Here is an 18,522-nt window from a genome sequence, read left to right as displayed (position 1 = left end):
GAATTGGTGTTTCAAATGGTGGTTAAAGCTTTTGAAGGCAGGTCAGTAGATCTGGTAATCACTTAAACTGTGTTGGTTTTTACTTCTGAAGGTGGAGAGACCGAAATCATGGAACCAGTAGACTAATAAGTTTTGTGATCTGTGGCGTACAAGATTATAACAAAAACTATTTTGAGGAGGCTAAAGTTCATCATGCCTTTACTGGTGGCACCAAATCAGGTGAGTGTTGTGATGGGTCATTCTATTATAGATAATGTTATGGTGATGCAAGAGGAGTTTCATTCAATGTGAACGAATAGGAGAAGACCAAAGTGGATGGCAATTAAAATTGATCCCGAAAAAGCATACGATCGGATTAGATGGGATTTTCTTGAGGAAACTTTGAGGTAGGCATAACTCTCAACCCATTTAATCTTTGTGATCATGAACTGCATTACGAGCTCAACCATACAGATCTCATGAAATTGGGAATATACAAGCGAGTACAGTCCTTCAAGAGGGGTTTGACAGGGTGATCCTCTATCATCGTATCTATTTGTACTCTGAATGGAAAGATTAGGTCATTGCATTAGACATGCTATTGATGAAGGAAAATAGGAGTCGATACGGTTATCTAATGATGGGCTCAGTATTTTACATTTATTTTTTGCAAACAATCTAGTTCTATTTTGTAAGGCAAATATACAATATACCATCATGGTGATTAACATCCTTCAAAAATTTGGAAGATGTTCAGGGCATAGAGTAAATAGATCTAAATCCCAATTTTTCTTTTCGGATACAATGGGAAATAACTTAGTAGACTAAATCATAGGTACAATTGGGGTGGAACGGATTGAAGATTTAAGCAGATATCTTGGTGTCCTGGTGTTGCATAAACGTGTCCTAATGCCACGTACTCGTTCATAATTGAAAAGTTTCGGAAAAGGTTTAGTGGGTGGAATGCTAAGCTACATTCTCTTATTGGAAGGGTAACACTTGCTAAAACGGTGTTATTTACAATTCCAAACTACTTTTTTCAAACAACACTTTTTTCTAAAAAGGCTATGCTTGGAGATTGAGAAGATTATAAAGAGATTTGTTTGGGGTGCTTCGAGTAATAACAGTAAGATTTTTTTGATAGGCTAAGACAAATGTTGTATGCCAGTTAATAAAGGGGGACCTTGGGTTTTGACATATTCATAGCCAAAATAAAGCTTTTATACTCAAGTTGGGTATTAACTTCGTTAACAATATCGAGGCTTTTTGGGTGAAAATGTTACTATAACAATTCGTTTTTCAGTGGTGTAAAAAATAGTGGTTTTGGGACCACAATTTCAACCAATGGACCACTAAATATCATTTATTTAATATTTACAATGTTATTAGAGTGTCATATTAAAATTTGGTTTGGTAATTTTATCGTTTGGATAGTTAATTAAGGAAAGAGGACTAAATCGTAAAAGCTTCAAAAGTTAATCATTATTAGTTTATATGTGCTTAAAGGTTATAAAAACTTGATTGGAGGGTTTTATGATGCAATTTGATCATGTTGGATTATTTTGGCCGGTCACTTTGCATGCTAGGTGTAAAATTTTGTAATAAAATAATGCTTAATAATTTAATCATGAATTAAAACTTAAACCAAAAGACAACTATTTTATTTTTCACTTTCTTCAACCTTCTTCATGAAAATTCCATAGCTAGAAGAACACTAAAGTTCAACCAAGCCATTTTTTCTTGCATGGTATGAAATTCAAGTCCATTTTTAGTGACTTTTATGTTTTTGAGGTCGTTGTAGCTTAATCTAGCTAACCTAGAGATTAATTTGTAAAACTGTTAAAGGTTTTAAAATGTGCCATGAATTATTTCAATTTTCTTGAAGTTAGATGATAGGATTATAAGCTTGGTTGTTAAATAGGAATATTTTGTATAGTGAATTTGGTTAGTTTTAAGTTTAGGGACTAAAATGATAAAATAATAAATTTAACATTAAATTATTTTTAAATTTAAATAATTATGGGCTGTAAATGTATAGGATAGAATTCGAATAGCATGGTTTTAGTTTAATTGTGATAAATGTGTAAGTTTTGGTTTTAGGGACTAAATTGAATAAAAGGTAAAAGTTTAAAGTTATAATGTAAAATGTCATTGAAGGATCAAATACATGAATTTAGATATTTTAAGGTACTGAATTGGTTAATTGAGCTAAATTATTATATATATATATATATATATATATATATATATATTAGGAAACAGATCAATCGGTCGATAATTGCAGGAAATAGTCCTCGTTGTGGTGTTGGTAGCTGCTTCGTTCAGGTAATTTTGTATTAGAGTTATTATGCTTATTATTGGTTTGAATTAAAATTTCATATGTGTTTAATTAGCATGGTTAATTAAAGTAAGTCTTGAAAGTGGAAATAAGGGACTGAATTGTAAAGTATGAAAATTGTACATGTTTGAATTGAACTATGTTATCCTCTGGAATGTATGTAATCAAGTCAATCATGGTATAATGTTATAAACATGAAAAGATTATGGAATATGAGTTAAAGCTCGTGTGAGCTTAGTGAATGATTATAATACAAATGACATGTCATTAGGGTGTTTCAAGTACTATGTGCTGATGGCTACAGTTATCTAATACTTTGTACTGGTGTTACAAATTTTAGGCATTTTGTGCCGGTGATATATTATCAGGTACTATGTACCGGTGGTGGATACCATACTGATGGCTAGAATCTAGCATTTGTTGCATATTCTCGTCAGCTTGTGTGAGCAGCATCGTGTATTAGTTAATGTCCCGATTGTCAACTTGCATGAGGATTATTTCCCATGTATCCAAAGTTAATTTATTATAGTTCTCAAGGAAAAACAATTAATTAAATGTATAAAAATGAAATCTTATGGCATGAAAGGTATGTACTTATTGATTGTGATTTGGTATGTGAGTTATGTTAGCTTGAAATCTTAATGATGTTATATGTTCATACCTAACCATTTGGTATGGTAGGAAAATGTGAAACTTGGCAAGGAATTCTACCTATATGTAAATTTTGAATTGTATGCTTTAAAAAACAGGTATGCGATGTTTAATTATATGAACTTACTAAGCTTTAAGTAAGCTTACCTTGTTTCATTTTCTTCCTTATAGATTGTCGGATTCGATCTGTTGATTGGATCATCTTTGGAGATCACACTATCTGTTAACTCTTTTGGTAGTTATTTACTTATTTTGGCTTGGTTATAAGTGGCATGTAAATAGGGCTTGACAATATATGTTTATGAGCACTTTGGTTATGTTTTGTGCCATGTGGGATATGAATCATGTATTTGGATATAAGATATAATAACTACTTATTTGTTTTGGTGGCTTGTGTTGGTATAAGCCTTTTTGGTATCTTTCATGTTATCTTAGTTAGGAGTGTTGTTTATGTATTTAGTTAATTGGTGAATTTGGTTTGGTCAATGTAGTCATGAGAAAATGAAGTATATTTGATGATTGCATGGACATGAAATCTTAGGTTTTTATGCTTGAACGATTAATGTTTAATGTGTGAATCGTGGTGCCAATGATGGCATGTTTGTTAGACACTTAGGTTGAATGGTATATGGTGAATTTAGGTAGGTATTTGATGTATTTTGAATAGGTTAAATGGTTGGTATGGCATGACTTATGACCTAAGTCATCATTGGTGTGATTGCTTGGTTTAGAAGGCGTGTTTAGGTACACATGACCATATGGTTTGTTGAATTTAGGTACAAGTTGGTTCACATGGCATTAGTTTGTTACACGGCCTGGTGACACTGTCGTGTGACCGAGGATTACATGGCATCAGTCTGTTACACAGTTAGGCAACACGGCCATGTCATTTGACTTCACTTGACATTAGCATATCACTTTTTACCTATCTTTTCATAAAAGTTTCAGATTAGTCTTGATTTGTTCCTGAGTTATTTTAAGAGCTTCGTAAGCTCGATTGAGGTTTTTTTTTTATTGAATATCATTGAATAATTGTATTTATATTACTTTATAGATTGGTTGATTATTTATATTGAAGTGTTGAATGATAATGATGTTTAATAGTTGTAATACCTTATAGCTCAGGTCAAGTGACCGGACCGGGTATGGGGTGTAACATTTACATTCTAAATGTAATGTGGCTAACTGTATTCCAAATAATGCATCATCAGACCAATGCAGTTACACTTGGAAATTGATGGTATGCATTTGGAAGGATATACAAGAAAATATGTCTTGGAAGGTTGTTAATGGTCGGGATGTGAAGTTTTGGATGGATACATGATTTAAGGACTGGGGACCACTAACTGATTATTGCACTTTGTCAATACCAACCTTTATAGAAGCTATGCTTTTTGCATTGGTGACCCTAGAAGGAGATTGTAATTGGCAGTGTCTCATAGGTGAGTTACCACATCAGAAAATTCAGTTGCTTGTTGAATCAAGTCCAAATTTAGAAGATTAAGGTAGGGATATATGTTTTTGGAAAACAGCTGAGTCTGGTACGTATACAGTGACAAGGAGTTATAAGTCTCTTAATCAGGTTTCTTGGTTGGAGGTGAATAAGAAATGGAGAATGATTTGGAGAATCAAGGCGCCACAAGGGATAAGACAATTTATGTGGCTATACATGCATGGTAAAGTGCTAACCAATAAAGAAAAATGCAAAAAGGGATTAACGGATGATGCGTCGTGCTACATGACCATATGTTGGAAAGTATTGATCATGTTCTAAGAGCATGCTCATCAGCACATGTTATTTGGAAAAAGGTTAGTTCGTGATTTTTTTTTAATGATTTCTTTACACTCGATTTTGAGAATTGGTTGATGTTTAATATTAAGAATGCGGCAAACCTGCTGGTTAAGAGGATAAGATGGGAAATTATGTTTATGAATGTTGTATGGAGATTGTTGAAAGGCAGAAACTTGACTATTTTTACTGATCAACATCTAATTACGGATGATGTAGTTATGGCCAGTTGGTATTGGACTTAGGTGTCAATGAATTTGGTAACTAACGCACAACGACATGATTCTAAGTGTTGGGAAAGTCCTTAAAATGGATAGTTTAAACTAAATACTTATGTTAGAGTTGATGTTAATTCTGGGAATGCAACAGCAGAGGGATTTAGTGAGAGGATTAGAAGGAGAGTGGGTAGTTGTTTATGGGCGAAATATAGGTGTGAGTTCAGTCTTAGATGTTGAGCTTCAAGCGATTGCTGATGGTCTAAAAACGGTTGGGAATAAAAGGGTGCGGTTGTTGCTGATTGAGTGTGATTGCAAAATAAAAACGGTTGTTGCTGATTTAAAACTTGGGCTGTAGAGGTGGGGTTATCAAAATTGAGCTTGGAAATTCGAAATTGAAAGGTAGAAATAAGACAAGTTCCAAGAATGAGGAATATGGTTGCTGATGCGATGATTAAATGGGTTCGATGTTGCGCGATTTAATTCATGTTTTTGATAACCCGCCCCAAGTGGTTCTAGTTGGTTTGGCGCAAGATAAAGGGTAAAGAAGCTGAAGTCGACGATCTGGTTAAGCATTGAGTTTCAACTTCCTATATTGTAAATATATATATACAAAATTTGTATAGAAATTGGGTAAAAAGACTACAAATTTTTTTTAAAGTCATTGATTAGTTGTAGGTTTTGGAAAAATATGTTTATTTCTTACCTATTCTTGATCATATTCGCGTGATTAAAAAGAAAAATCACAGAATTTGACTTTTCTATTTGGTATTAGGGTTTAGGATTAACCTGATATAATGACGGAATTTACTTTATGACTCATTTGTTTTTTTTTGGTTTGTTTAAGCATGAAAATTATGTAAACCCTCAAATGGAAAAATGAAGATCAAAAATAAAAATAATTGATAAAAGAAAATAACTACACTCATATTTAATTTTATTTAAATCAAAATATTTAACAATCAATATAGTCAATCTAATCTAATCTTAAACTGAGAAGAGAAACAACCATCATTAATTTTGAGCATAATCAATCATTTATTACTAGACTTTAATTTAGATTTAAAATGTATCGAAGAATCATCGGATGAAATGGTAGTAAATTTTTTTGGATGCAATCATTGTAGTAATTCAACTTGTCCTCTAACCGCATTACTAATTTTAGGTAAAGCCCAACTTTGCATATATATATATATATATATGGTACTCTACATGTCCCAACAATATGGTCGGCCTCCATTGTACTTTACAGATTGGAAGATTTTATTGAAAAAAATAGTGCAAATGGTGTGAGAAAATATAAAAAATATATAGACGACCCCAGTTTTAACCCCTAGAATCGTGGTCTTTGTTTCTATTTATTTTATGCAAAAATCCAATACGCCCCACGTTTTCCTTTATTTTTTCAGGCAATTATGCTGTGGGCAAAAACGTCGGTGGACGACAGCCATAGACCAATTAAAAGCATACGTGCATCCATGAACGCATTTGACTCTAATTTGTTTGACGACCGACTGTCCATAAGTCCACCCATTCTAGTTATCAAATATTTGTGTTAATGCAAGTTAAATTACAACTTACGTAATTATTAAAAGAATAAAAAACAGAAATTTGTAGTTTTAAATCTTTTGATAATCTTAGAGAATAATTTACAGTTAATTAATTGTATAAGTCATTATTTAAATTCAAATTAAGTTGTAATTTCACTTTTATACTAAGATCATTCTTTCGCTAACACAACTCCACTTTCATATATTCACATAAGATTACTCTTTTCACTAAAATTTAAGGAAAGACTTTTCCCATCAAAAGCTTAGACATTAATACTCTTCAAGTAGTATATACACAAGTAATTTGCACTAATAAAAGCTCCCTACACAAATTGGAATGTGCTCTCTTAATCTCTTATCAAAGTTAAAATACTAAAATTTAAATAGACATTGTAGTCATTCGTAAATGAACTGGTACAAACATAAATAATCTTTGAAGTTTCTTCCCAATTAAAACTCTTTAATATGGTATGTGATAAAAAGAGACCTTCATCAATTAAATTTCTTCTAATCTTAAATATGTATAAACAAAGTAAATGAATCATACTAGAACCCTTCAAAATATCATTGCTTGACCAAATATATTTACCAATTTAATACCACAAAAATTGCCAACTCCTTAAAAAGATGCACAAAAATAGTTAAAGCAATCTAATTATTAAAACATGCCGATAGGCAAGTTGCATTGCATCTAGTTGCGAAGAGAGTTGCAATATATATATAATGAATTGTCAATGCATGAGTTTTATGCACCATCAATGAATCATAATTTATCACATTATTAATGAATAAAATAAAAAAATATCGCAAGACAAATAAATATCTTAAATTAATTTAAACATAATTAAAATATAAATTTTCATAATTAATTAAGTTACGGATTATAATTCATTAATGATATATGAGATCCATGCACTTATAGTAAAATAAAATTTGATATTGAATAAAATTGTTATTATTCCACTTAACCAATAAAGCTAAAACTCCCTAACTGTGCCCTACGTGCACTAGGAGGACATCAAATCTATAGTATTATAATATAAAAATTGCAGGGATACAGGAAATATATGCAAAGTGAGGAGATCCACTCCATTCCTAAATTAAGAGATTAAATCTAATAGGTTGTAGGTTCAATGTAAGGTTGGATAAACAGACATAAGATTTTCGATCCATTTTGTCGAGTACAATACATGCATTTACTCTGTGTTTATATTGAGATGTGTGCTCGCATTGTTTGTGAACTTTTATTTAATTATTTGTAAGTATATTATTTATGTTATTATATAGAGAGATATTAACAAGTACATTGCACCATGGAACCGGACTATAATTCTTTTTCTCTCTTTTTTTTTTTTTAAAATAATGCAACCTAAAACAGTTCAATGTTACGTGGGATTAGATCTAGGCATCTAATAATAGGATAATGGGTTCTACTCAAAATGAGATATTTGTCATGAATACATTTAACCTAGAAAAAACAAAAAGCTCATTATATTTTAGAGGATCAAAAAAATTTTGGGACAAATGTAGGGCTCAAGAATTAAAATTTGGACTAAGCTTAAACAGAAGTTGAAAGAGTCTGGGCTAAGGCCCCCATATAGATCCATCTCTGATGGACCTAAGCTAAAATGTAGAAAAGGTTAAAGCCATGGGCAAAAAGGGAAAATGTTAAACCCAAACCAATGCAAACCATATAATTTATTAGTTCAAATTTTATTATTAGTCCTTGTACTATATGCAAGTTGTGGATTCACTTCATGTACTATAATTTAGTCAATTTTAATCTCTATATTTTTCGAATTTTAAAATTTCAGCCTTGATACAAACAATAACAATTAAATATGTTTGGTTAAATTCTATTAGTCATGTACTATGCGTAAAGTTGTATAGATTTAGTCCATGTTCTTCAATTTTAGCATTCTTAGTCTCTATCCTTTTCAAAATTTGAAATTTTAGTCTTGATGTAAATGATAGCCATTAAGTCTATTTTTAAATTTTTTTTGTAAGTAATATGTGGAAATCGAAAGCTAAAATTTAATGAATTTAAAAGCTACCATTTGATCAAGGCTTATATTGTAAAATTTGAAAAGTAAAAAAAATTAACGTTGACCAAATTAAAGTACATGGACTAAGTTTGTAACTTACGCATAGTATAAAGACAAAGGCTCCTTTTGGATGGGCGGTGCGGTTAGCTTGGTGAGATTAAAAATACCTAAGGCAATGAGATTGAGTACTATAGAGATGAGATTAAATCATCAATGAATAAGTGTTTGGATTCAAATGCAGTTGCAGAAGTGAGGTGAAAATTGAAAATGACAATTAAGGAAATTAGGCTAAAAATTATATATAATAAAAAATTGTACCAAAAAATTTTAGTCTTTGAGAAAGGATAAATATTTTAAAGGTGAATTAAGTATTTGGAGAGAAAGTATGAATGATGAAATTTAGTAAGAATTAAATTGCAAAATTTTGAAAATTGAAGGACTAAAAGTGCAAATTTACCATTTTTGAAAAGGGGAAAAGTTTGAAGAAATATTTTTTATGAATGTGATATGGAGATGTATTGAAACGAGGAGTTGAAAAATCAAGATAATGGCTAAATTAAATAAAGTGGAAAGTGTAGGGTGTAACACCCCCTAACCCTTATCCGTTGTCAGAACTGGTTTACAGAGCATTACTAGACATTTCAGACCAAATACGAACATAAAAAAATTTCAAATAATACACCTTATAAATTAATCATGTTGTCCCTTATTTGGGTCCTCAATGCCCTAAATATGTATTAGAAACAAATCGAGACTTATTCGGGTTCTCTGAAAATTTTTCGTAAAACCTCAAAATTTTTCCTAGGTGCAAGGCTCACACGCCCGTGTGGTCAATGGACACGCTCGTGTGACCCTATGACATGCCCGTATTTCAGGCTGTGTCCTACCCCGTGTAACTCTCTAACCTACATTACATGGCTAACCGACACGTCCGTGTGCTAGGCTGTGTGGTCAATTTATTTTTCAAAAATTAGGTGTAAATTTCACACGGCTGGAGCACATGCCCATGTGCTAGCCGTGTGTCTGGCCATGTGGACTCAAAATGAACCTTAAACATCAAGTATACCAACCCTGCAACTTAAACAACAAGTACCTCAAAAACCAATCATTCAATCACTTTAAAACACGATCAAACATCTTTAAAACATGTCAAAAACATTAACCTAATGACCTATCCAATTTATACTCATAGGTACTTCACATATATTGTCCAAACAAACCATTAAAACATAATTCAAGCTAACTCAAATTTTCATACCATTTCAACCCTAATTGTTTTTGCCTATTTCATAGCCATTTAGTTATCAACTTAAATATACCACATATTTAACTCAACATAACATATAAATTTGTATATAACCAACCAATAACATCTTATAATATCATTTACAAACATTTTTCAAAATAACCAACATAAAACATCCTAGGTACATGCCATTATCGGTGTGGATGCTAATTCGATGAGCAACTTTAAATACCTAACATGCACACGAAAAACACACCGTACGCCGAGTATAAACTCAGTGGTATTTCTATAATTCGAATACTTTTTAAGCAAGAATTTATAATATTTATATATCTAATCACACATAACAAAGATCATTCAAACAAATAATCAATTTCATAAACACATCATTCATAACACTTTCAATTCTCATCTATTACTATTTCAATATCATAATTACTATTCAAATAGCTTTTCTCAATAGGATACAGAATTCATTTTCAATATCAATATCCATTCCATATCCCATTCTAATTTCATATTCAAAATCATTCATATTGCCAATTCATTTATTTACCCCTATTAACACTACTCGGACTCGGATGGATACACAGATCCAACCAAAACACATAAGTTTGGCACACAGTGCCTCATCGGATAATTCAAATTTTGTCCAGCCTTTACGCACCGGATTTTGGGGGAGAACAGGAGGGTTGGCCAAGTTAAAAATTTTGAATTTATTGCTAAGGATCTACGCTTTTTCCCACACAACCATAGCCGCATCAGCCTTACCCTGAAAGACTATCTGTTCCTATCATTCCAGCAGTTCCAGAAGAGAGTAAAAAAGTCTGCAGCAGCTTTGGTGTCAAGCTCACGAAGGACGTCTTCCAACTAGTCAATGCAGCGCTCATATTTACCATCAAGCAGCCTATTGTTTAGACCACCTATCGTGAGGATCTCACATACCTTTGGGCATTCCTTCATGGCATGGATAAGAGTTTCATCACCATTTTTGCATCTAGGACAGGTTGTCGAGAAATTTTGATGGATGCGGGCTATATTGTCGTAGGTAGGCAAAATATTCTGGCTAATTCTCCAGCTGAAGGCTCTGATCTTTGGGAGCATTTTTAACTTCCAAATAATTCTCTAGAATAATCGGTGAGGACCGAAACCAACTTTCCTAAAGGATAACCACGACAAAGTAGATTTTGACGTATAGAATCCATGAGGGTATTAAGTCCACGTTTTGCTATAATTTATCCCATTATAAATAATGGGTAAATTGCAAATATGATCCCCCATCATTTTTCCATATAATTCAATAACCTTGACCTTCTTCCACCGTCTATGATTTTGGTCCCACAAATTTTTGAATTTTTTTTCTTCATTTGTTAACAACGACTGACAAACAGAATCCCCATTAAGACCCTCAATACCCTAGTGATCCCTTCGAATGTCTATTGTGTTTCCATCTTCAATCTGCCACAGAAAACCATCCTTGAGAGCTTCGACCGCTTTAGCAATACTAGACCAAGTAAAAGACGGTTTATCATAGTGTTTCGACCTAAACACATCACCCTCCGGGAAATATTTCGCACTCAGCACCTTAAAACATAAAGTGTCCTTGAATTTCAAAAACCTCCAGACTTGTCTACCAAGGAGGGCAATATTAAACAAATGCATGTCTCGAAAACTGATGCCTTTATCCTAAGCCATCATAGCCCAACCCCAAGTTTTCTTATTGCTCGTCCACCACATCTGGCACATTTTCTAGTGTTAGTTCTCAATGATTCCTTTTGGGGCAAGAAAGACAGAAAAAGCGTAGGTTGGGATAACCTGAATAATTTCTTTTATGAAGATCTCTTTTCCTCCATAAGAAAGAAGCTGCTTTGACCAACTATTGATCCTGCACTCACAACGATTCATGATATTAGTAAAAGCACATGATTTCTTTCTACTTATAGGCAAATGTAACCTAAGATAATTATCAAGATGGTCAACCATACGCATCCCTAGCATGGAGCAAAAAAGATGCCTTTGAGTCAAATGAGTTTTCGGGCTAAGCATAACCATGGATTTATTATTATTAATTTTTTGGCCAGACACACAAGTAAACTTTGTTATAATATTGACAATTTCTTCTATATCCTTTTTTTTTTTTGGTTACGAATAAAAAGAAGTGTGTCATAGGCAAAAAAAATAGGTGATTAATACGCGGTCTATTAATGCTAGCTCTAATTCCTTTTAACTTATCATTATTTTGGGCTTGAATTAATAGTTTTGAGAAAGCTTCCATGCAAAAGAGAAAAAGATAAGGAGAGAGAGGATCCCCTTGTCTGAGGCCTCTTTCAGGCACAATAGTTTCAGAAAGGGTTGAGTTGCATTTGACCATGTAATGGACTGAACGAATGCAGCTCATTATTTTAGTCACCCAAGCCTCCGTATAGCCCATTCTTTTCACTACCTCTTTGATGAAATTCTATTCAACCTGTCATATGCTTTGCTGATATCAAGCTTGATCACAAAGCCTTTATTTGGACCGTTTTTAGCACTTTGAAGGTAGTGAACCAACTCATGAGCGATCAAAACATTGTCGTGAATTATACGTCTGGGAACAAATGCACTTTGATTTTGGCTAATGCACTTCGGAAGAGTAGCTTTCATTTGATTTGCAAGAACTTTAGCTACGATTTTGTATACCACCCTGCAAAGGCTAATAGGACGGAAATTAGACATATCAATAGGTTCTTTAATTTGTAGAATAAGAACAATACTGGTCTCATTGAGACAATCCACACTTTTATCGCCTCTAAGGACTTCATGACATAGATTTATAATATCATCGCCCACCACGTCCCAATTTTCTTTATAGAAATTTCCCGATAGACCATCGATGTCTGGGGCTTTCCTCGGGCTCATTTGCTTGAAGGCTTTCTTAATTTCAAGATCAGTGAACTCCATCGCCAGTCTGTCATTCATCTCTCCTGAAACACAATTATCAATATAGTCAAGATTTAACATTTCATTTGTATATAAACTTGACCTAAATAAATTTTGAAAATACTCCCTGGCAACCTCGCAAATATCTTTGGTATTATCCCTCCAGTAGCCCTGCATATCTTCCGCCACTTGAGTCACACCTCATTACTAGATGTATCTGCGTAGAACCAGGTAAACCGTCAATCTTTTTATTGAGAAGTTCTACCTGATTAGAGAGCATGGTGACCGAATCGATGTTATAAACGCCGGTTGTTTTTGTTGGCTTTGTCCTCATAACTTGCCACTGATAATTATTCAGTGACATCTCCTCTATAAATTCATAGGCATTTTTCGGTGTTTTGTTATTGATGGTTTCGCCAACAGCTGCGTCAACCATTTGCTGAGTTGAGAGATTCAGACCATTGTAGAATGTTTGTACTTGAAGCCAAAGCGGTAACCCATGGTGAAGGCACCTTCTCAGTAAGTCCTTATATCTCTTCCATGCATCGTAAAGTGTTTCTAAATCCATCTGTATAAAAGAAAAAATATCATTACGTAATTTAACCATTTTAGCTGGCGAAAAATATTTTAGTAAAAATTTCTCGGTAATTTGTTCCCAAGTAGTGATAGACCCTCGTGATAACGAGTTCAACCACTGTTTAGCTTTGTTTCTCAGTGAAAAGGGAAACAACCAAAGACGTATGGCATCATCAGAAACGCCATTGATTTTAAATGTATCACAAAATTCCAGAAAGTTCGCTAAGTGAGCTTTGGGATCTTCATCTTGCAAACCATCAAATTGAACGGATTGTTGTATCATCTGAATAGTGTTAGGTTTTAGTTCAAAAGTATTTGCAGCTACAGCAAGTCTAACTATGCTAAATTCAGTTCCTGTTAAAGAAGGTTTAGCATAATCATACATAGTACGTGGAGCAGGATTTTGATTAGCCACAATTGCAGGAGGTAGCTGATTGCCTTGGTTTTCAGCCATCTTGTCGGTTGGAGGTTGAGTATTGTCTTCTTTCTCGTTCTCTATGTATCTTAAGCTACGCCTTATTTCTCTTTGATTTTTGCGAATTGTACGATCGATTTCTTCATTAAAAAGTAATGGTCCCGACGAGTTTCTTCTAGTCATAAATTATAAAAACCTGCAAAAAGAGAGAAAAGTAAATTAATAAATAATAAAATAAAATAAAATTGTAAGAAAAATAAATGGCTAAAGTAATAAAAATTTAGCGTTCCTAATATTTCAGTTCCCCGACAACGGCGCCAAAAACTTGATCGCGTGATTCGTAACAAGTAATAAATATTTCTAATGAAGATCAAACCTAGACTAACTATTATCACGACGAAAAGGCAAGTGCACCTATCGATCGAACAATAGTATAGTAATGGAAAGACTGGGATATCGTACCCAAGGGAACCAAAAGTACTAGTAATGACTGTCTTTTTATTATCTAGCCTAAGAATAATGGGGTTTTGTTTTAATTAACTAATTATCTAAACTAAGAACGCATAGAGAAAAGAATTGGGGAATTGCTTTTGGGAAAATCGATTGACTTGAGACAATACCTAAGGAAAAATCCACCTAGACTTTACCTGTTATTCTAGCTCCGAACCGGACGATGTATTCATTCAACTTGTTCCTTAGAGATCCCTAAGTTATGTTATTATCCCTATTCAAGACTAATAACATCTAATCCCTAAATTGAATAACCAAGACTTTTCTCTAATTAACACTCTAGGGTTGCATTAACTAGATCTATGGATCCCCTTATTAGGTTTCACCCTAATCTGGCAAAATCTTGTCACCCTATTTCTAGGCGCGCAATCAACTCCTCTTAATTACGACAAAAGTACTCTTAGACAGGGTCTATTCGTCCTCTGAATAAGAGCATGTCTTGAATCAGTATCTTTGGATATCAAAACAAGAATTAAGTACACATAATTAAGAACAAGTTAAATATTTATCATACGATTCGGAAAATAATAACAAGATTCGTCTTAGGTTTCATTCCCCTTAGGTATTTAGGGGATTTAGTTCATAACTAAATAAGAAAACATCTCAGAAGAATAAAGAATACAAAACATAAAGAAAACCCAAAACTCCTGAAGGGAAAATTAAGGAGAGATCTTCAGTCTTGATGAAGAATTTGGCTTCTGAGATAGATCAATCGGCTTCCTTGAGGTAATTCCTTACCCCCCTTTTTCGTCTCCCTTTTCCTCCTCCTCTAGTGTGTATTTATAGGCTTTGGAATACCTAGAAACCCTCAAAAGTAGCCTTTTCCGAATTGGACTTAACTTGGGCTCGGCAGGGACACGCCCGTGTGACACGGCCGTGTGACTTGATTGCCAGGCCGTGTTCAATCCGTTAAACTGCACACGGCCGTATGGGTCAATGACCAGGCTGTGTGAATCGTGAAAGCCTTGGTCGACACCCTCAAAAGACACGGGCGTGTGAGCTACCCGTGTGGCAAGGCTTAGGCCGTGTCATCTTCTCGATTTGGTCCGTTTTGTCCTTTTTTGGCTCGTTTTTGGCTCCTTTTGACTCTTGGTGCTCTCCTGAGTACAAAACATAAAATTAAAGCATTAGGAGTATCGAATTCACCAATTCTAATGAGAAATCATCTATAAAATGCATTAAACATGGGGTAAAAATATGTATAATTTACAGTTTATCAGTTTCACATAGAAAAATAACCTTAGGGTCATTTGCAACGAGAAGTTGCTTCAATTTGTGAACTGTCGCAGGGTTTCCAATCCCACAGCAGTTCCAACATAGGATCTTCATTGCTCGTTGCAGAGCTTGTCGCCAGCCACCGCATCCAGGGTGATACATTATCCAGCTATCTTCTCCTGCCCCCCACCTATGTATCGTCTGACTAACTCTTCAGCCGAGAACTTCAAACTTTCTAACAACACTTTAAAATCATCAGCCCTCACGATCCTTATCAAAACAAGATTCCTCACCCCCACAGGTTACCCAACAACCAAAAGCGAGACCACCTATAAAGAGAACGCAAGAAAAAAGAGTCTCAGGAGCCAAAGCCACAAACAACTTGGCGAAAACAAATAAAAGCATAAGCAAAACAGGAAGACGAGAACGCAAGAAACAAGGGTAGAAGTAACAAAAATCTTAAGAAAGAAGAACAGACAAGGAAAATAAATCTAAGCACCCAAATAAAAGAACAAATACAAGAAGCTTAACAAAATTAAAACTCTACAGAGAAAATAGAAAATTTTGCCAAAAATAACATAGGACAGGTTCAAGAAAAAATGAGAAAAAAAACTAATAGAAAGAACAGAAAGACGAGGTTAATAAGAAGAAAAAAAACCCCACGTAAAAACAAGAAAAAACCAAACCTAAACAATCTTAAAGGCAATAATCATCCTTTCCGAGAAGATGAATAGTGATCCAGAGAATAGAAAGATCAACCAAGGAAAAAAAGAAATGATTTACTATACATTAATTAAATGGGTAACCATGCATGCAATTGAAACTTAATAAATGCATCAAAATAAAGAGAAACACGAATAAAACCTATTTTCCTTCATCAAGAATCATGGAAAATTCAAAATCCAGTTTTTTGGCCAATTAATGCTATGTATACCATTTTAAGAAACCTATGCATATTTTCATGAACAAACCATGCACGTCGATAAAGCAATAGTCAAAAATCAACAGTTTGTCAACAATAAAGATAATCAAAATTTTGAAATAAAAAAGATAAAATATCATCGAAACACGAAGACACAACTTTCTTCAAATTCTAATTTCCAAAATTCGACAATGACTAAACTTCTTTCACATCAACCCGCAGGCACCTAACACCGGCCAGAAGACCACCTCACGTCTAAAGGGAGACAAACACAGTAACAAAAACTCACAATCGGACGAAATAAGAAGCAAATTCACATGAATCTTATTTCAACCAACCATACGTCAAAATGCCATTTCAATATCCTATTTCAACCAACCAATATGCCATTCAAAGGCACCACAATATACCAAAACATAACATGCCAAAACAAGTCAACTTTACCATATTTCAATCATCATAACCTAGTTTAACTTCTTACCAAAACATACCACATATTGAACATTTCCAAACCGACATCTCATACCCAAAATACTATATACTTCAATCATAAAAAAGTGACCAAAAGAACTTACCTAAACAAACATTATAAGTCATTCAATCGTACTTAAACATCAAGACACAAACAGACCAAATTACCATTTACATGTTCAGCAACACACCATTAGACAACATCCTATACATGTCATTATAAACCTTCACCAAAACGTTTAAAAACTATCGAATTGTTTGCTAGATAGTGTGACAGATCTCCGACGAGCTTCCGATAATCAATAAAACAAAGGGAAACAACTACGTAAGCAAATAATGCTTAGTAAGCTCATATAAACCAAAACATAACTTACCATTTCATTTGCATAATATAAAGCATAAGTATAAATCAATCAAAACCATAAGCTTGGCATAAGCCTATACAACATCATCAAAATCACAAGTTAGTACTCTTGTATATGGTTCAAATGAATTCATTTATAAACAAGTAGATTTGCACATGTAAACTCATAATTTAGTTCATAATTCCCTTTTTATAAGTTCACGATACATTCCATTTGAACACTTACCATTTTGTTCCTTTTCATACCTATTGAACCATCTAGGATTATATCGGATACACGGGAAAGCTCACACAAAGTGTTCCTTTACATATAACCGTAACCTTTCATTTACATCATTTCTCAAACAAGCTGTGAAATAAGCCTGCTCACACTAGCTATGGTTGGAATGTAAGCTACATGACGCTGCTTACACGAGCTACGGAGTATTCGCAACAAATGCAGGACCTCAGCCATCGGTTGGACATTCAAGACCAATACCAGAAATATAAAATTCCTAATGACATGTCATTTGTATCCCAAGAATTCCTAAGGTTCAACTGGGACTCGATGTCCGTCAATTGTCATAACATTGATACGTTTATAATTCAATTCATTATATCTCAACAACATAATAAATATTCAAATTTAACCAACATTGAAAATGGTTACAGTTCATACAAACTTACCTCGACAGTTAGGGGCATAGAAACAAAGTTAAACTAATCTGAAGCTTTTGCTTTACCTTGATCTAGGTCCGAACGTGGTTTATCTTGATCCACAGTTCAATCAATAAAGTACTCCTAATATTCAATTTAATCCATAGTTCACATTTATACAAAATTACCAATTTACCCCTAACATTTTAACTTTTTACAATTTAGTCTTTAAGTCCATATCTTGCAATTTAACCATTTTAACTTAAATCCATGTTAACCATAGATACAAGGGATCTTGAAATAACCCATATTTACTATCATTTCACAATAAAATCCTAGAATTTAGACCTTTAACAATTTAATCCCTAACTACAAAATTGATCAAAAATCAATTAACAAAACTTGTTTATTTTTCAACAAACATCCATGACATAACCCTTAACCTTTAACAGTTTTGCATATTAACCCCCAGGCTAGATAGATAAAGTTAAAACGATCTCAAAAACATAAAAATCATTAAAAACGGGGCTCGAGATCACTTACATGCACACACATAAGCTAACCGAGCCTTCAAGCCCTAGCAATGGCTATTCTTCCTTCAAATTTTGGTGGAGAAGATGAATAATGAAGATGAAGCAAATTTTGTTTTGTTTAATTTAGGTTTTATTTGTTCAATTACAA

At 33.5% G+C, this 18,522-nt stretch overlaps 1 long non-coding RNA gene and 1 other non-coding gene across 2 annotated transcripts; one reads left to right on the top strand and one right to left on the bottom strand.

Moving 5' to 3' along the window:
• The first annotated feature begins 13,226 nt into the window (after positions 1–13,226).
• LOC128289474 (small nucleolar RNA R71) lies at positions 13,227–13,333 on the top strand. The gene has a single exon (XR_008279123.1). It is a non-coding gene; the product is annotated as a small nucleolar RNA R71 (small nucleolar RNA).
• Positions 13,334–15,273: 1,940 nt separating this feature from the next.
• On the bottom strand, positions 15,274–16,730 carry LOC128283511 (uncharacterized). The gene is made up of 3 exons (XR_008273874.1): positions 16,530–16,730; positions 15,473–15,777; positions 15,274–15,333 (listed from the first exon to the last, which is right to left on the bottom strand). It is a non-coding gene; the product is annotated as an uncharacterized LOC128283511 (long non-coding RNA).
• Between the last annotated feature and the right edge of the window lie 1,792 nt (positions 16,731–18,522).

The sequence above is a fragment of the Gossypium arboreum genome, chromosome 2, assembly GCF_025698485.1.
Source record: "Gossypium arboreum isolate Shixiya-1 chromosome 2, ASM2569848v2, whole genome shotgun sequence".
Taxonomy (NCBI): Eukaryota; Viridiplantae; Streptophyta; class Magnoliopsida; order Malvales; family Malvaceae; genus Gossypium; species Gossypium arboreum.
This window is presented reverse-complemented; position numbering and strand designations above follow the sequence as displayed.